The sequence below is a fragment of the Entelurus aequoreus genome, linkage group LG06, assembly GCF_033978785.1.
Source record: "Entelurus aequoreus isolate RoL-2023_Sb linkage group LG06, RoL_Eaeq_v1.1, whole genome shotgun sequence".
Taxonomy (NCBI): domain Eukaryota; kingdom Metazoa; phylum Chordata; class Actinopteri; order Syngnathiformes; family Syngnathidae; genus Entelurus; species Entelurus aequoreus.
This window is the reverse complement of record NC_084736.1, coordinates 17,378,643-17,399,490: the sequence shown is the minus strand read 5'-3', so window position 1 is coordinate 17,399,490 and position 20,848 is coordinate 17,378,643. Positions and strand designations below refer to the sequence as shown.

The 20,848-nt window shown below is 37.6% G+C and overlaps 1 protein-coding gene across 1 annotated transcript in view; it reads left to right on the top strand.

Moving 5' to 3' along the window:
• The first annotated feature begins 2,037 nt into the window (after positions 1-2,037).
• Positions 2,038-20,848, top strand: part of rab5c (RAB5C, member RAS oncogene family) — a 40,999-nt gene continuing 22,188 nt past the window's right edge. The window contains exon 1 of the mRNA XM_062050120.1: positions 2,038-2,169. The gene's annotated coding sequence lies outside the window, so the exon portion shown is untranslated. The remainder of the gene's footprint in view (positions 2,170-20,848) is intronic.

Genomic DNA, 20,848 nt, shown 5'->3' with positions numbered 1-20,848 from the left:
ATACAGGACCCCATGCAAAGTATCCAAGAAGGCTGAATACTCTGAACTCCTGTTTTGTGCGTATGCACGAACAACAGTCAGAGTTTTCCCCCCTCCGACCCTAAGGCGAAGGGAGGCGACCCTCTTGTCCACTGGGGTGAACTCCAACGTACAGGCACTCAGCCGGGGACTCGTGAGTATCCCCACACCCGCCTGTGCCCTCACACCCTGAGCAACTCCAGAAGTGAACAAGGTTCATCCCTTGTCCAGGAGTGTGATTTCAGAGCCCTTGCTATGCGTAGAGGTAAGCCCCACCAGATCCAACCGGTAGCGCTCCACCTCTCGCACCAGCTCAGGCTCCTTCCCCACCAGCGTAGAGACGTTCCACGTCCCGAAAGTCAGCCTCTGCTGCCCCGAATTGGTCCGTCCGGAGCCTCCACTTTCACTGCCATCCACTTGGCAGCGCACCCGACCCCACTGGTTCCGACCGCGGGTAGTGGACCCACGTGGCAGAGAAGATGGTGTGTCCACGTAGCTTCTTCGGGCTGTGCCCGGCCGGGCTCCGTGGCAAGCCCGGCCACCAGGCGCTCGCTGACGAGCCCTACCTCCGGGCCTAGCTCCGGAGGAGGGCCCCGGGCTTCCTCCGGGCCGGGTAACGCATCCTCTTTTAGTGTAGTTCATGGGGGGTATCGTAACCCTGATGGGGGGGCATTCGGGTGCTACACCTTGCCCAAGGGTGACCCGGAACTATGTAAGGCAGGGGCGTTCAACTCCCTGAGGCTTAATACAAGCCCACATACCTATTAATGGCAACCAAGGTAATCAAAAAGTTCAAACAACGAACGAGATTTCTCTACAGAATCTCCTCTCTGGTCAACAAAAGCACCATGAGGATTCTAGCGGGAACTCTCATTCAACCCTTTTTCGATTACGCATGCACTTCCTGGTACCCTAGCACCTCCAAAACCCTCAAATATAAACTCAAAACATCCCAGAACAAGCTAATCAGATTACTTATAGACCTCCACCCCAGATCACACCTCACTCCTACCCACTTCTCCAAAGTGGGCTGGCTCAGGATGGAGGACAGAGTAAAACAACTTGCACTGAGCCTAGTCTATAAAATCCGCTACACCTCCCTGATACCGAAGTACATGTCAAACTACTTCCTTAACGTAAATGACCGCCATAACCACAACTCCAGATCGAACTCCACTAACCACGTTAAACCCAGATTCCAACCTAACAAAGGTCTTAACTCATTCTCTTTCTATGCCACATCAATATGGAATGCACTCCCAACAGGTGTAAAAGAAAAGGCATCTCTATCCTCCTTCAAAACCGCACTAAAAGAACACCTCCAGGCAACTACAACCCAAGACTAACACCCTCCCTTCAACATAATACCTCTTCGGATTGTAAATAATCAAATGTAAATAATCAAATGTAGACACTTTTTCTTATACTTTCTGATCTCTCTCTCTGTGTCCACTACTTGCTGTACATATCCTACCAAGTCAGTCCTACACTGTTCCAATGTTCATTTCTCTGATGATGCAATTGTTGATGCTGATTGTTGATGTCTGAAGTCCCCTCCATATCCCACACCCCGGATTGTAAATAATGTAAATAATTCAATGTATATACTCTGATGATTATCTTGTGTGATGACTGTATTATGATGTTAGTAAATATTTGATAGTATATATCTGTATCATGAATCAATTTAAGTGGACCCCGACTTAAACAAGTTGAAAAACTTATTCAGGTGTTACCATTTAGTGGTCAATTGTATGGAATATGTACTTCACTGTGCAATCTACTAATAAAAGTTTCAATCAATCAATCAAAAAACATTTTTTGTTAGTATAAAGAATGAGAATTTTTGGAATGTTGAAATGTGTTAAAAGTGCTTTAATTTGTATACTTTCAATGTGTGCTGTTTGTGTGTTCAGTTGTTTAATAAATACACTAAAATTTAAATAAATACAAAAAGTTCTGACAGTGCTTTGGTGGTCCTTATCGCGATAAGTGGACTGTCGCGAGATTTGGGCCGACGGGGCTGCCATTGGTCAAGCGGGCGGTGACTAAAAGTGGGCGGTTCCCGGAAAAATCGCTAACCGGAAGGAAAGGCCAGAGCTGAAGAAGAAGAAGACGGCCGATGACAGCAGCCAAAGAAGAAAAAGTACTGTAAGTGAAAACATTTAGCGAATAATGGAGTGTCTTATGAACCGGCGAGGCGTCGCGCAGGCTGGCTAACTGTCAATGTACGCCAGATATCACCCTTTTTCATTTTTTAATGGTCGCTCAGGCGAAAAGTCCCTGAAGACTAGAATTGGCGTTAGCCTTCCGACACCGAACAAAAAAAAATACACCATTTTAGTAACTTTAATGGGTTTATGAAAAGATTACTGCCCGTTGAGCGAACCATGTCAAGGTAGACATTGTATTCATGTCAATGAGTTGACGACGCAGTTGGAGAATAAAAGTTGTTTTTGATGTAGCCGCTAAGCTAACGCAGGCAGAATGTGAAGAGCTCAGCTTCCTGTTATCTCCTATCAGCTGATGCTAACTAGCATGCTAACGCTGACGTCAGCATGTTTGCCTGCGCCAAGTGTGTAACATTAGATCTCAGCACTGAGCGATAAAAGTCCGTCCAAAAATGAACAATAGATTGTTTGTCTACGTTGTAATGCGTCTTCTCTTTCTCTTTCTAACACGCAACATGAATGCGCACAGAATTATGTCGAACGGACGCTTTTACATGTATTATAAATATATATATATATATATCTATATATATAGATATATATATATAGATATATATATATCTATATATATATTTATATTTATATTTATATCAGGCGTACAATGGAGATGTTTTTTTAACGTCATTATTATGGAACGCTGTATAGCGGACCTTGCCCAGTTCAGTTCGCTGCACTGCAGGATGTGTTAATTAAATATCGCTGCCCTGTCATAAATGCAGATTTATAAACAAATAAAACAATTTGGAGAACTTGGTGGGTAAGAAGACCAGTAGCTGCTTATTGCAAAATAATTTAACATTTTATTTGTCGGTTGCATGTCCTTGAATTATAGTTCTCTTTATTTTTATACTGTATATTGAAACTTTCACCTAGGGCTGGGCAATAATGGCTAAAAACTGTATCACGATTTAAGAAATATATATAAATATATGTATATATACATGTATATGTGTATATATACACATATATATGTGTATATATCCATCTTCATCTTCTTCCGCTTATCCGAGGTCGGGTCGCGGGGGTAGCAGCTTAAGCAGGGAAGCCCAGACTTCCCTCTCCCCAGCCACTTCGTCCAGCTCCTCCCGGGGGATCCCGAGGCGTTCCCAGGCCAGCCGGGAGACATAGTCTTCCCAACGTGTCCTGGGTCTTCCTCGTGGCTTCCTACCGGTCGGACGTGCCCTAAACACCTCCCTAGGGAGGTGTGTATATATAAATATATATATTTGATTGATGGAAACTTTTATTAGTAGATTGCACAGTTCAGTACATATTCTGTACAATTGACCACTAAATGGTAACACCCGAATAAGTTTTTCAACTTGTTTAAGTCGTGGTCCACGTAAATCAATTCATGGTAAATGTAAATATAGTAAATATGTGTATATATAAATATATATGTGTGTGTATACATAAATACTAGGGCTGTGAATCTTTGGGTGTCCCACGATTCGATTCAAAATCGATTCTTGGGGTCACGATTCGATTTTTTTTTTTCAATTCAACACGATTCTCTATTCAAAATCGTTTTTGTTTTTTGTTTGTTTTTTAAATTTATTTTTTTAATGAAAACAATACACAACAATACCATAATAATGCAATACAATTTCAAAACCAAACCCAATTTTGGAGTTCTGAACTTGTGATTTCTTGCAGTGTTAAGTGGTAATATTTCACATTTGTCCCAATTGACTTTATACCCTGATAACAGCCATATTCAGTGATGACATTATTGATATAGTGAAGAGAGGAGTTAACATGTGACAGGTAGAGAATTATGTCGTCACAATACATCGATAGCTTATTATACTGAGAGCCAATTTATATAACATGAATATTATTTTCACTTCTTATTTTTGCAGCAAAGGGTTCAATAACCAAATTAAATAATAATCCAGATGCAAGACATCCCTGTTTTACTCCTCCTTTTAACGAAAAGGGTTCTGAAATATGATTATTGGTTTTGACTGATGCCATGGGCCTTGTATAAAGCATCTTAATTCATTGTATAAAATTATCTCCAAATCCAAATTTACGTAATGTGCAAAACATAAATGACCAGTTTATGCGGTCAAATGCCTTCTCCGCATCAACAGTACATACTGCTGTGGGATAAGGGAGACTTCTAGCATAGTAAATAACATTAAAAAATGTCCTTGTATTGTCTGAAGATTGTCGACCTTCCATGAAGCCAGTTTGGTCAGTATGAATTAATTTTCCTATTACATTTGATAATCGTGTGGCTAAGATTTTTGCCAAGATTCAAAAGGATTCTCTATTCATTCAATACATAGGATTTCAGCAGGATCTACCCCAGTCTGCTGACATGCAAGCAGAGTAGTAGATTTTTGTAAAAAGCTTTTATAATTGTAAAGGACAATGTTTTATCAACTGATTGCAATAATGTGAATTTGTCTTAACTATTAAATGAATCAAAAATATGACTTATTTCATCTTTGTGAAAATATTGGACACAGTGTGTTGTCAAGCTTATGCGATGCGATGCAAGTGTAAGCCACTGTGACACTATTGTTCTTTTTTTTATTTTTTTTATAGATGTCTAATGATAATGTCAATGAGGGATTTTTAATCACTGCTATGTTGAAATTGTAACTAATATTGATACTGTTTTTGATAATATTCATTTTTGTTTCACTACTTTTGGTTTGTTCTGTGTCATGTTTGTGTCTCCTCTCAATTGCTCTGTTTATTGCTGTTCTGAGTGTTGCTGGGTCGGGTTTGGTTTTGGAATTGGATTGCATTGTTATGGTATTGCTGTGTATTGTTTTGTTTGATGATTAATTTAAAAAAAAATATATTTTTTTAAAAAAATAAAATAAAAATCGATTTTTTAAAAATGAGAATCGATTCTGAATCGCACAACGTGAGAATCGCAATTCGAATTTGAATCGATTTTTTCCCACACCCATAATAAATACATATGTATATATATATATGTGTGTGTATATATATTGTATATGTATATATATATTAGGGGTGTAACGGTATTGGTATTGAACCGTTTTGGTACTGGGGTTCGGTTCGGAGGTGTACCGAATGAGTTTCCACACGAACATATTAAGTAGCCGCCTCCGCTTCCTTCTGCCTCTGTCTCTGTCAGGACTCTACAAAGCACCCAGCATTGTCCCACCCACACAACCATCTGATTGGTTACAAACAGGGCAGTAACAGCCAATCAGCAGTGCGTATTCAGAGCGCATGTAGTCATTGCTTAGCGTTTAGCAGGTAAGCATCAGGCGGCGGACTCTCCCCAAATGATAATAAACACCTCCCAGTCAACTACTAGTAACATCACTATGAGCCCGTTGACGTTCTAGAAACCTAAACGGCAGCTCAGCTCGCTCGGAGTCCTGGCTTGAGCTGAAGGCTAATTCGCTTTTAGCTTAACGTTAGCTCATTTTGCGGTGTGCGTGTGTGTATGTATGTGTGTGTTACGGACAGCAAAGCCCTGTCTGTCTGTTATTTCACTTGACCTTTTTCTGTGTTGATTGAGCTGTGTTGAAGCAGGACATTATGTTAAATGAAGAGTTTCTGTCTCTGATAGTTGATATAATAATGTAACTGCATCATTAAGCCTACATGAACTCCATGGTGTTCAGGGATGAATAGTCTCTCCTATTGCTATTGTACCATTTTTTTCAGCTATAGTTACATTAATCATTAGTAATGCAGCAGCCTAGTTTTGAATGGCAGGGTCCCCGCTATCACATGTTGATAAAAATATAACATTTACATAATAAAAATCTACTACAGGCTTCCCAAATGCTGTAATAAATTAAGCATGATGAGTTGACTTGAAACTGTTTAATCTTGCACTTTTTATATGTAGAAGAAAAGTTTTGTCATTTTATTTAATCTGAGCAACAACTTGAGGCAGTTTAATGTTGATTAACGTGGGCAGAATTATTATAGTGTTCCCAATGTTAAAAGGATAAAGCCATTGTTTACAAATTTGGTAAATAAATAACCCAAAAATGTATATTTTGTTTTCTTACTGTACCGAAAATGAACCGAACCGTGACCTCTAAACCGAGGTACGTACCGAACCGACATTTTTGTGTACCGTTACACCCCTAATATACATACATATACAACAACTAATCGATTAAAATTGATTATAAAAATAGTTGGCGATTAATTTAGTCATCGATTTCTTGGATCTATGCTATGCGCATGTGCTGAGGCTACGTATTTATTTTTTAAAATTTTTTATTTTTTTTAACCTTTATTTATAAACTGCAACATTTACAAACAGCTGAGAAACAATAATCAAAATAATAGGGGTGTAACGGTACGTGTATTTGTATCGAACCGTTTCGGTACGGGGGTTTAGGTTCGGTGTGGAGGTGTACCGAACGAGTTTCCACACGGACATATTAAGTAGCGTACTGCACGTTGTATAAACAATGCTCAAAATTCCGGACATTTGAGGCATTTAAGAAACTTCGCCGTGACAGCTTTGCAAAAGAGGACACGTCCGGTGAAAGAGGACGTATGGTCATTCTATCGTAGCCCGTTAGCTGCTAGCATGCTAGCAAAAGAGGTCATGTCCGGTGAAACCGATCGCTGCAAGCATGCTAGCAGCTAACGGGCTAGGATAGACTGACCATACGTCCTCCTTCCACCGGACATGTCCTCTTTTGCGGGGCTGTCCGGGCGGTGTTTCTTAAATGCCTCAAATGTCCGGCATTTTGAGTTAGGGTTGCTTGTATTTTCAATGTACGTTCAGGGTTAAGAAGGTTAAAAACAAAACAAATTGTGAAGGTGCGCAGCAGCATTCGTGAGGGAGGGTAAGAGACAGAGAGAGAGAGTGAGAGAGTTGTGATAAACACGCATGCGTTGTCAGGCTCTGCTTTTTATCGATAGATTTATCAGATTTAATTTTTTATTATCTATAGCAGGGGTGTCAAAAGTGCATTTTTGTAACATTTTCCTTGTTTATTTTGGCAAGTTGAAAGAACATGGCGCCGGTATGCTGTTTTTTTTCAATAAAATACTGGAAAGGATAGAAATGTAGTTTGTCTCTTTTATCCGATTATTAATCGATTAATCGAAGTAATAATCGACAGATTAATCGATTATCAAATTAATTGTTAGTTGTAGCCCTAATTGTATATATATATATATATATATATATATATATATATATATATATATATATATATATATATATATATACCGTATTTCCTTGAATTTGCGCAGGGAACATAGTATTCGCACGTCTAGAATTACTGCCGGGTCAAACTCGTTTCTCAAAATAATTAACGCATGCTTGGCCTTATCGCCGGTTCATTATTGAAGCTGGATCAAATTCGTTTCGCAAAATATTAATTTTATTATCGCATGTCTATAATTTTCACCGGGTTAAACTCGTTTCGCAAAATATTTAGCATATGGCTAGAACTTCCACCGGGTCAAATTCGTTACGTCACGAGTGACGCATCTGTCCTCATTTTCAAAATGGAGGAAGCTGCTTTCAATAGTTTACAATCGCACAAAGGAAAAAAGATAAAGAGCTTTTCAGTAGGATTTAAGGTCCAAGCTATTGAATACCGGTACAGTATGCTAAAGAGAACAGTAAGCAGCTATGTTTTATTAATATACCGTAGCTGCGTGTGTGAAATACTGTATAAGTCATTAAATGACTCCCGCCTCCTGGTGGTAGAGGGCGCTGCCGCGCTAGTGATCCTTCTTGCGACTTCCGGTACTGCAGAAGAAGTGAACACACGCAGCAAGAGATTTTTTTCTCTTGAGTTGAGTTGAGTTTGAGTTTATTTCCTTTTAACAAGGAGGGTATCTAAAATAAAACAGTTTTCTAAACTGGACTTTCAATGGAAGCAGGAGGTAATAATTAAAGGAATATCTCCATCGAGACAGAGACTTTTAAAACGGAAAAAAGGAAATAATGAAGACTTCTATAAACCAGTTATCGATGCTTTTGGTCAGAAGGAGCTGCAAATGGACTCCATTTATAAGTACAGGTAAGACCATAATAAGGTTTTTTTTAATTAAATGTGCTTTTCATGATGGTATGCTTACATCACACTTAAAGCGCACGACTAAATTTTATGGATTCCTTTTGGTAAACGCCGGAGTGAGAAGAGGTTTTAAAATAATTACCGCATGCACGGCCATCCCGCCGGTTTCCGGTAAACGCAGGAGTGACAGGAGGTTTTAAATTAATTAACGCCCCTGCGGCTATTCAAGGAAATACGGTATATATATATATATATATATATATATATATATATATATATATATATATATATATATATATATATATATATATATATATATATATATATATGTATGTATATATATATATATATATATATATATGTGTATATATATGTATATATATATATATATGTATATATATATATATATATGTATATATATATATATGTGTATATATATGTATATATATATATATATGTATATATATATATGTATATATATATATATATATATATATATATATATATGTATGTATATTTAAGTACCTGCAGCATCATACACTTGTGTGTGTAAATGTGTTTTCATGAGGTTTCCTGCAGCATCATACACTTGTGTGTAAAGGTGTTTTCATGAGGTTTTCAAAAATAAAGCTCTCTTGAGGAAAGTGTACCCCTGGGAAAATTTATTCATAATTTATAATATTTATATTCAAGTTCATAGATTTGATATTTATATTCTAGTTGAAAACAGCCCTGTGAGGAATTTATAGTAAAGTTAATAAAAAGTTAATAGAATTAAAATTTGATGGAGGATGTCAGACTATTTCATTCAGAAAGACTGTAGGTTAGCTAGCTCATTTAAAATATCCTAAAGTTTTTTTTGACCCTGCCTCTTAAAAGAATCGGAACCGAGAATCGTAAGGAATCTAAATCGAAACAAAGAATCGGAATCGGAATTGGAATCGTTCGAATTCAAACGATACCCAACCCTAACTACCGTTCAAAAGTTTGGGGTCACATTGAAATGTCCTTATTTTTTAAGGAAAAGCACTGTACTTTTCAATGAAGATAACTTTAAACTAGTCTTAACTTTAAAGAAATACACTCTATACAATGCTAATGTGGTAAATGACTATTCTAGCTGCAAATATCTGGTTTTGGGTGCAATATCAACATAGGTGTATAGAGGCCCATTTCCAGCAACTATCACTCCAGTGTTCTAATGGTACAATGTGTTTGCTCATTGGCTCAGAAGGCTAATTGATGATTAGAAAACCCTTGTGCAATCATGTTCACACATTTGAAAACAGTTTAGCTCGTTACAGAAGCTACAAAACTGACCTTCCTTTGAGCAGATTGAGTTTCTGGAGCATCACATTTGTGGGGTCAATTAAACGCTCAAAATGCCCAGAAAAAGAGAACTTTCATCTGAAACTCGACAGTCTATTCTTGTTCTTAGAAATGAAGGCTATTCCACAAAATTGTTTGGGTGACCCCAAACTTTTGAACGGTAGTGTGTGTATATATATATATATATATATATATATATATATATATATATATATATATATATATATATATATATATATATATATATATATATATATATATATATATATTAAGGCTGCAGCTAACGATTATTTTTCTATCGATTAATCTATAGATTATTTTTCGATTAATCGGTTAATCTATAGATTATTTTTTCGATTCATCTATAGATTATTTTTCCTTTTACCGATTATTTTTTTTATTCAAAATGAAGATGAAAAAATAAATGTAGGCCAGTTTTTTCAAAAGGCATTGCTTTTATTTACAAAAAAAAAAAAGTATGGCCACTCAGTCAACATTGACAACAACATGACAAAATATTCTGTAACAATGTAAACATTTAAAACTTTTAACATTTAACAAAATTAAAAGTAGCTTATTTGCTTTTTAATGTGCAAATATAAAAGTAAACATCCAGTGCAAATCGTAATATTCTGCAATAGTATAAGCATTTCAAAAGTAAAAGTATTGCTTATTTTGCTTTAAAATGTGCAAAAATAAAGATAAACATCCAATACAAAAAAGTGCCAATCTAAATATTCTGGAGCACTGTAAACATTAAGTATTGCTTTTAAAATGTGCAAAATAAACATCCAGTCCAACACAGTACACAATAACCAATTCTACTCATTCCAGTGAGTGACTAACAGTTGTAATGAAGAAAGGTTAGCATGTCTACATGCTCTGGTTCTTTTCTTGTTTACAATATTCCCAGCAGCTGAAAATAAGTGCTCAGAAGGGGTCGATGTGGCTGGAACTGAGAGCTAATTACCGGTAGCCTTCACCTCAAGCCAGGACTGCGAGTGAGCTGAGCTCCAGTTTATATTCCTAGAAGGTCAACGGGCTCATAGTAGGGATGTGCGTATCGATCCTGTGGTATCGATATATCGATACTCACACGCTACTCATTTGGCATCACTTTTCTGAAAAAAGTATTGATATAAACCAAAAAACGGCGTGTGGGGGGTGCAAGCATCACTTTCAGATGTTTTTGATGACTTACTTAACTTACTATGTGCTGGGACACCCCTGTACCTGGCAGAGTATAGAGCTGGCCCAGTCACGTGACAGGAGACAGCGAATGAGCGTCGTCAACGTGCAACACACACACAGCCAGCCGACAGCGATGCAGCCAGGCATATCCAGTGTTGTCCAATTGTTGACTTAAAACAGGCATTGTTTTTTTGTTTTTTTAGTAATGTTTACTGAATATTTTTGTTTAAATGATTATCCTAAATTCAAATAATTTCCACACAGGGGAATTTACTGTTAGTTGAAAATTGCTTGAGTATTTAAAACAAGATAAGAAAGGGATAACATTTGGAGATTCTTCATCTTTGCATTAGTTTTATTTTTTTCCAAGAAAATCTTGAAATATATGATTGAATGTGATTTTGGTTTTAATCTGTAACATCATTTCTTACATTTCGAAAACATTAACCTATTTCATATTTCATTAATTGCTAATTATATCACAAACTTTAAAAAATAACTGCAGCTTCTTGCGATTCGGATTTGACAGTTAATTGGAAAGCCCTAATATCTAATTATTATTATATATAATTATTATTATATATAATATTTAATTTATTTTTCATATTTGTTATTTATTTTAATTTTACTTTTATTATATATTGACCATAATAAATGTGGTATAAATGGTCTGTATTTGTCTTGTGATTTGTCTTAAATAATAACAATAGTAATAATATTTTTGACTGACAAAAATTGCCAATAAGAAATTAATGGTATCGGTATCGATGAAAAGGCAAGATAAAGTATCGGTATCGTATCGAATCCTAAAAGTGTGGTATCGCCCATCCCTAGCTCATAGTGATGTTACTAGTAGTTGACTGGGAGGTGTTTATTATCATTTGGGGAGAGTCCGCTGCGTGATGCTCACCTGCTAAACACCTATCTGCTCCACGCTGAAGCGCTGACTACATGCGCTCTGAATACACACTGCTGATTGGCTGGTAACGTTTTGAATACGCACTGCTGATTGGCTGATAACGCTTTGTATAACGCTTTGTGTGTACCAATCAGATGGTTGTATGGGTGGGACAATGCTGCGTGCTGAGACAGAGGCAGCCGCAGAAGGAGCGAAGCAGCTTGTTAAGACTTTAGCAGCTAAAGTTAGCTTTGGCTTAGAAACTCGTTCGGTACACCCCCGTACCGAACCAAAAGCCCCGTACCGAAACGGTTCAATACAAAACACGTACCGTTACACCCCTAGCAGATACAAATGACACATTCATGTTTTTGTGTAATGATGACAACGTATACTCGCGCGGACGATTGACTAGTTGATGGTTTTCTTTTCAAATGCTCGTTCATAGCCGTTGTGCTGCCTATGCTATGATAGGCCATTTACGCTCGACACAGTGTGCATACAACAACATTATTAGGCCGTGTATTGAAATACTCCCACACTTTTGACCACTTTTGGCGTGATTTTTTCCCCCTCGCTCGCACAGTCTGCTTTGCGCTCCGCCATGACGGTAGTGTGACGTAAATATGCGACGCGTCGACGCACAAAAACGGCGTCGACGTATTTACGTAACCGATGACGTCGACTACGTCGACGCGTCGTTTCAGCCTTAATATATATATATATATTTGGGGCGGTATAGCTCGGTTGGTAGAGTGGCCGTGCCAGCAACTTGAGGGTTCCAGGTTCAATCCCCGCTTCCGCCATCCTTGTCACTGCCGTTGTGTCCTTGGGCAAGACACTTTACCCACCTGCTACCAGTGCCACCCACACTGGTTTAAATGTAACTTAGATATTGGGTTTCACTATGTTAAAGTGCTTTGAGTCACTAGAGAAAAGCGCTATATAAATATAATTCACTATATATATATATATGTGTGTATAAATGTGTGTGTGTGTATATATATATATATTTTTTATTTTTATTATATATATATATATATATAGATGTGTGTATACTGTATATATACTATGTATGTATGTATGTATATAATTTTTATTGATATCAATTACATCCCTATTGCAGTATATATTGATATTGTTTATTGTTCCAGCCGTACTTTCACCCAGCGTTTAGTGTTTCAGATACAAGGCATTGATGATTTGAGGGGGTTATAATGTGCCTGTTCACAGTGTCTGTTTACGGATTAATAGACTTTGAGGCTGTGAGGAGTATTTACACTCCCTTGATTGAACGTTTCTTGTTTATGGCAGTTAGACATTGTTCTTTGTAAATGGTGACTTGTCATTTTAGAAAATCAAAGCAGAAAGACGAGACGGGGGGGATTTTTACCATACTGACGTTAGGAAAGTTGTATGTTTATATTTTTAAACAGGCTTTAAACTTTTGCTGTCTACTGGAGAACACCACCATGTTTTAGGGGTTTCTCTTGACAATAATTGTCTGCAAGTGGAGAATTGCTGTTATGGTTACGAGATGTGTCAGAACTGCTGTATCAACAAATGGAATTGTAAAGTCCTGTTATGTTTTATTGTATCCTCTGTTTGGTGACATTTGTAAATTCCACAGATTTGTCTCTTTTTTTAAGTTGAAACCTCTGAGGGAAGTTATTTGCCATACATAAAAAAATAATCTGTTCCAAAGTCAAACTGTAGCCAAAGATAAGGTACATACCGAAAAGACCCTCGTTTCTAGAGCTGCTAGATTTTGACAAAAAAAACAATCACAATTTTGGAAAACATTTTGATTGCGATTCAATTTGCGATTTTTATATTTTATACATAAGTGCATTAAACTGCAAAAATAATAAGTGAAGGAAAACATGTTACTTTTAAACTGTTAATCAACATATTCTTGTCTCAAGGTGCCACATATTAAAACAATATGCTAAGATTTACTTCAAAAATATTTAGCTCAGAGCTTTTGTCTCCACCATCCTCTTTAACTGAAGAAATAGATCAAAACTACACAAGGTTTATAATGTAATGTAATCATAATATATACAATGATAATGCAAGTAACCTTTTATAAGGATATAAACTTTTGTTTATCGTTACTGTACAATATAATTGTTTACCATTGCACTGTAATTGGAAGGAATCACTTTATCCTAAATAAACAAAAAAATAAAATGGACTCATTACTGTAAGCAAAAATGTTACCTAAATAAATATTGAACATCTTAAGCTGCATTTTTTTCCCAGATGGAAAAATTTGATCGGATGTTGTCTTTTTGTTTGTCATCACGTCACCACAGCGGCATTTTCATTTGTTCATTTGTTTGTCCGTGTTGATGGGCTCCTACTGCCCATTCAATTTGCAGCTGAAATATTCTCACAACAGGATATTTGGCTTTGTAACCTTATTTTTTTTCCTCCTTATTTATTAATCGTGCAGCCCTACGCGTTACTTTTTTTTTTTTTTTTTTTACCACGTTATCATTAGTGTGCCTGTTATTCCTTTACATACAGTACAGGCCAAAAGTTTGGACACACCTTCTCATTCACAACACAACTGATGGTCCCAACCCCATTGATAAAGCAAGAAATTCCACTAATCAACCCTGATAAGGCACACCTGTGAAGTGAAAACCATTTCAGGTGACTACCTCTTGAAGCTCATCGAGAGAATGCCAAGAGTGTGCAAAGCCGTAATCAGAGCAAAGGGTGACTTTTGGCCTATACTGTATATATTTACACTGTGTACATAAAGTGAAGTGAATTATATTTATATAGCGCTTTTCTCTAGGGACTCAAAGCGCTTTGCATAGTGAAACCCATTATCTAAGTTACTTTTAAACCAGTGTGGGTGGCACTGCGAGCAGGTGGCTAAAGCATCTTGGAGAACACAACAGCAGTGACCTGGAACCCTTAAGTTGCTGGCACGGTTGCTCTACCAACAGCGCCGCCCCAAAACGTTGATGAAGTATTTGAATGTTTTTTTAGAGTGCTTTATAGGCGGAATCGAGCAACAACCATTATCTCCATTGTTAACTGACTTTTGCTCGCGTTTATTTTCGAGTTGGAATGCATAAAAAAGAAAAACATATGTGTCCTTGTCTCACATAAGGATTGTTAATGATAGGCAAAATTTTAAAAAAGTGCAGTTCCCCTTTTATGTTACTTGACGTAGCAGCTAGTGATTTCATAACATTCTCCGGATTAAGCAAATTAGCCACAAAAAGCCTAAGAAAAAGCAAGAGGTTAATCCTTTGACGTACACAGACATCTGGGGTCTCATCTATGAAAGTGTGTGCAATTTTGACAAAGTTTCGGTACTTAAAAAAACTCAAATCATTCCAATGGGCAGTTGTGTTTTTGTAGATCACATACTTTGCACGGAAAACTGTGTACACAACTTTTCGGCCATGTTTTATTCATGCTCAAGCTTTACAGATGGGGACAGCGTGGCGAAGTTGGGAGAGTGGCCGTGCCAGCAATCTGAGGGTTACTGGTTCAATCCCCACCTTCTACCATCCTAGTCACGTCCGTTGTGTCCTTGAACAAGACACTTCACCCTTGCTCCTGATGGGTCCTGGTTAGCGCCTTGTATGGCAGCTCCCGCCATCAGTGTGTGAATGGGTGAATGTGGAAATAGTGTCAAAGCGCTTTGAGTTCCTTAAAAAAAGGTAGAAAAGCGCTATACAAGTATAACCCATTTACCATTTACCATGTGTCCTCTGGTGGCCATCGTGCATAATTGTGGTGAATTTTGTGCAACTATTGATGCATTTAAGCTTCATTAGTGGTTAAAATGCACAACCTTTAGTTGCGCTATAAAAAAAACAGAAACCTAAATCTCAAGAGAAGGAAATGCCAGAGAGTTCCTTCTGACCTTGCTAACTGCTAGTGATGGGTTTCCTGTTGTGCCTTTCCTGAGTTATGTCACCACTTTCCCATCCAAACTCTTGCCTGTTTCCACAATCTTGAGTATTTGTGTTGGCCACACAGAGCATTGTAGTGAGAACACATCGTTGTTTTACCTCCAAGTCGCAGCGTGCACATTCTAATGATTGGATTGTGGACATGTACTGTTGTTGCCATTGATAGTGTAGTATAGTCACACCTTTATGGAGCTGGATGCAGCTTCTGCAACATTTTCAGTTAATGTTGTGCACATCTAGAGAGCGTATGCATTTATAAATGCCTTCCCAAATGTGGTGCTATTGTGCAGCCTGCCCTGTACAGGAGGACATGATGAATATTTCACGGACTCTCCCTCTTTGAAGGCTCCTCCTTCCTGCCTTTTCTGTCCCACTCTCTCCCTAACCCCCCCCCCCCACCCCACCCACCCACCCCCCCCTCTCTCTGACCCACTTCCCTGTGGAGGTCTTCAGAGCCCATTAGGGATGCGAGCAAAGCATCCGTTTCTGATGTGAGCAGCTCTGTCTCTCTCCAAGAAGGGAAACAACAAGTGCCCCATTACTTGAAAGCTATCAGCTGCACTTACCTTTCACACATTGAGCGGTACTACTCTCATTGATTTGATAATTATATATCCAGTATTAGTTTGATTTCACAGCAGTCAATTTGATGCTCTAACTTTGTACCAGTTATTAAGAAAGTAAGCAAATATTAAAGGGTCCTATATCTAAAACCAACTTTTCTTACCTTTTGGTACCTGCTTTTGAGTATTTGGGATCTGCATAAGTCTCGAAAATATGAAATCAAACCAAGGAGGCATTGCGGAGATATTTATAAAATAATCTTGCCTTCCTTTATACTTCCTCTAAATGAGCCGTTTGGAATTTGCTCTGTCTTGTGACGGAATATCCGTATATGGTCTAAATTTACCCGAAGTGCTTTGCGCAAGTCCGCCATTCTAGTCCACGCTGTGGTCTATAGGCTTCTTCTTTTTCGCTATCCTCTTGTTGTGGGGCAGACTGGCTCGTACATGTACATGCATCCTAGGCCTGTGCCGATGTTCGATAAGTCAATTAGCCCACGATAAATGAAAATTCAAGTCGGTTAGTTTTCCAGCATCGATAAATCGCCATATGCATGCCTCAAGACCATTCACGCTTTTTGTCGCTTTCACGGCTTGGCGCGTTTGTACCATAGCGGAGTGAATAGAAAGGGTTGAATTATCTTGTCCTCGTGAAGTGTCTTTGACTGTTTGTGCAGTGACACAGGGCAGCTGAATGGCTCGCATCACACAGGGCAACGAGTTAGCATGTAGCACCTAACATGGATAAAATGGACACAAAACCAAATGCCACTGCACCAGTGTGGGAATATTTCAGTTAAAGCCTTTGGAACAATATGAGCCTATCAATGGGGGTGGTAATGGGAGCAGGTGGGTAAAGTGTCTCGCCCAAGGACACAATGGCTGTGACTAGGATGGCGGAAGCGGGGATCGGACTTGGAACCCTCAAGTTGCTGGAGCGGCCGCTCTACCAACCAAGCCACGCCGCCCCAAAAGTGCTGTCATGTTGTCATGTCATGTTGGTGTTCCTTACTCGGAATCTGCCAAACTTAATTTTGTTTGGCATATGATTGTTAATACATTTGTTTGAATTGTAGTGTTTATATTGTTACTTTGCACTTTTGTTTAAATGATGTTTAAGAAGGTCCTAACTTGACGGTCAGTTAAGTAATGTACAACTCCACCTCTGGCTACATGTTTAATATTGAAGTGCAACTTTGTTTGTCAGTACTTTATTTAGCTATTTTATTTATTGTTATGGTTGTGTATATTTGAGCCCCCATCCCTTTTCGTAAGAAATTGTATTAATTAATTAATAATTACTTTTAAGTTTTGCTAACCGACAACGTATATATTTAATTATTTGTTTGTTTTATTTAACTTGGATATTTAAACATTTTAATTTCAATAACAATGTTAAAATACACCATAAAATACAAGTTTATTGCATTTGAAAGTATATACATGCATTATTATTATTATGTATTATTAAATCAATGGTTGATTTGGTCTCATAAAAAATAATGGCAATAATATTGTTTATCGCCAATAGTTTTGTAGGTCAATATATCGTCAAGCAAAATTAGTTATTGGCACAGGCCTAATGCATCCATCCGCTGTTGCCGTTTCTAATACAAAGTAGCACATAGTTCCAACTTAATCTGTCGGTAGACTCGCTATGGAAGCGCTAAAAATGTAAACAAAGATGGCAGGGAGAAGATGATGTCAAAATGGAGGGACATGAATAAGACCGCACACTAGGGCTGGGCGATCCGGCAAAAAAATTATAATTTTTTTCATCTCATCCAATCTCTAATAATATCACAATTTTTTTATTTTTATTAAAGGCATATTAAGGGTTATATTGAATATTGTTGCAGCCCTACTGTTTACTACTGCAGTAGCTTGCTACAGACATTTTCACCATGTTTGAGCAACTTCATATATTCTAACAGCTGACAACTGTCATTTTATTCATATCTATGATTGTGTTTAACAGAGGTGCAACAGTACAGGTAACCCACGCTCTGGTCCGTACCTGTTTTTAGGCCCACCGTTTGGCTTTATTTTTGGTATGTTTTGCGGGGGTAAAGATAACAACTTTTTTTCCTCTCAAAGTTCTCGTGTTTTTTTTGCTTGTCATCACAAACATTCTGCAATAAACAAAGTATAATTGGTGTTGTGAATACTACAAGACTTGTATTTCAAGTTATCGTTTACTAAACAACACTTTTAAATGGTAAATTATTATTGCTATTCTTGAATTACATGTATACAACAGTGCATCTCACCTGTGCTTTCAGCAAACTGCAAGCGGTGACCCAGATTGATGAGTTTTTTTAAACCCAATTATTGTATCTTATATTTAATAAAAAATACATTAAAGTGTAGTTTGAATTCGAAGTACTGTAAAATAATGTGTACCAACACATAAAACAAGTTTAATGATTATGTCAGGAAGTTTTGTAGGACATGTTATATCAGAGGAGTTGAATCTTTGCACACACATAAACAAAAAGTAAAAAATGTTTTGATATGAAAACACATTTTTCTGATTCAAATTAGCGGGTGTGTTTATTCTCCCAGTCGGGACCAATACAATAGTAAAGTCACAATTATATTCTGTGCCTTCAGGGCAAGATTACTAGTGCGCTGCAGTGAAACTCAAGTCTATCACTAATGTCGCTGCTCCTTCTCAATGTGTTTCCACTTCTAAGCTAGTGTTAGTCAAATTTCTTAATTTTGTTTTTCTGAGCTGCACTTTCAGCTGTGTAACAGGGATGAGACACAACGCTGATTGGACATTAATTACGTCATGACGAGCCTGACTTTCGCGGGGGTGGAACAAAATAGTCGCGCACACACACACACACACGGACACAAACACTTTCACATAAACCCGCAAACGTGTACACACAGACACACACAGGATCACCGTCAATAAAGGCGGACTGTTCCGTGCGGGATAAGGTGTGTCCAAACTTTTGGGCTGTACTGTGTGTGTGTGTGTGTGTGTGTGTGTGTGTGTGTGTGTGTGTGTGTGTGTGTGTGTGTGTGTGTGTGTGTGTGTGTGTGTGTGTGTGTGTGTGTGTGTGTGTGTGTGTGTGTGTGTGTGTGTGTGTGTGTGTGTGTGTGTGAGGGCTGCAACAACTAATCAATTAAATCGATTAAAATCTATTATAAAAATAGTTGCCGATTAATTTAGTCATCGATTCGTTGGATATATGCTATGCGCATGCGCTGAGGCTTTTTTTTATTTATTTTTTTTCAAATTGTTTTTTTTTTTTTTTTTTTTTAAATAAACCTTTTTTTTATAAACTGCAACATTTACAAACAGCTGAGAAACAATAATCAAAATAAGTATGGTGCCAGTATGCTGTTTTTTTTCAATAAAATACTGGATAGGATAGAAATGTAGTTTGCTCTTTTATCCGATTATTAATCGAAGTAATAATCGACAGATTAATCGATTATCAAATTAATCGTTAGTTGCAGCCCTAATATATATATATATATATATATATATATATATATATATATATATATATATATATATATGTGTGTGTGTGTGTGTGTGTGTGTGTGTGTGTGTGTGTGTGTGTGTGTGTGTGTGTGTGTGTGTGTGTGTGTGTGTGTGTGTGTGTGTGTGTGTGTGTGTGTGTGTGTGTGTGTGTGTGTGTGTGTGTGTGTGTGTGTGTGTGTCTATGTAAAACACTGCAAGACGTGCTCCCCTTTGGAATGTATGCACCACCTGCATCTGCGCCTGTGTATTAAATTTTAAGGAATGCGGAAATGTAATTTTGCATTGAAGGACTCTTTCACATGAGTTGAAATGTTACACTCAAATACTTTTGTTTTGTATTTTGTTATTTATCATGCATACTTCACACTACAAACGATAGGTCAAGCAGGGGTGTCCAATTAATGACATGGCTAAAAAAACCCTCAAAAAATGAAAAGTAGAGCTCAAGGCATTATGTAATGAGAAAAAGCTGACACGTTGAAATATTTGTCTTTAAATATATGGATGATGTTAATTTAGCCTCTTTAATAGACTGTTTAATTCAATCAATCAATCAATCAATGTTTATTTATATAGCCCTAAATCACAAGTGTCTCAAAGGGCTGTACAAGCCACAACGACATCCTCGGTACAGAGCCCACATACGGGCAAGGAAAAACTCACCCCAGTGGGACGTCGGTGAATGACTATGAGAAACCTTGGAGAGGACCGCATATGTGGGTAACCCCCCCACCCCTCTAGGGGAGACCGAAAGCAACGGATGTCGAGTGGGTCTGACATAACATTGTGAAAGTCCAGTCCACAGTGGATCCAACACATCACATTACAAATGACATCACACTGTTTCACCTAACATGATTATTAATTGTGATTTCAATATTGCTAAAATAATCGTGATTATTCTTTTGGCCATAATCGTACAACCATAGTTCCGGGTACTTCTCTACTGTATATAATCAATAGATGACGCTCAGGTTCATCGTCATAACAATTAATAAATGACAAATGTTGCACTATTTTAGTCCACCGTCTCCACAGTGCTGGAGTGGTGCCCTCTGTTTCCTTTTAAATAAAATGCTGTGCAACTGAAAAGCAGCTTTTGTATGAGTTTTTGTTTAGTTACTTCCCCCTCTGTTACTCAGCGAGACTTTTTTTTTTTGTCGCGCAATACTT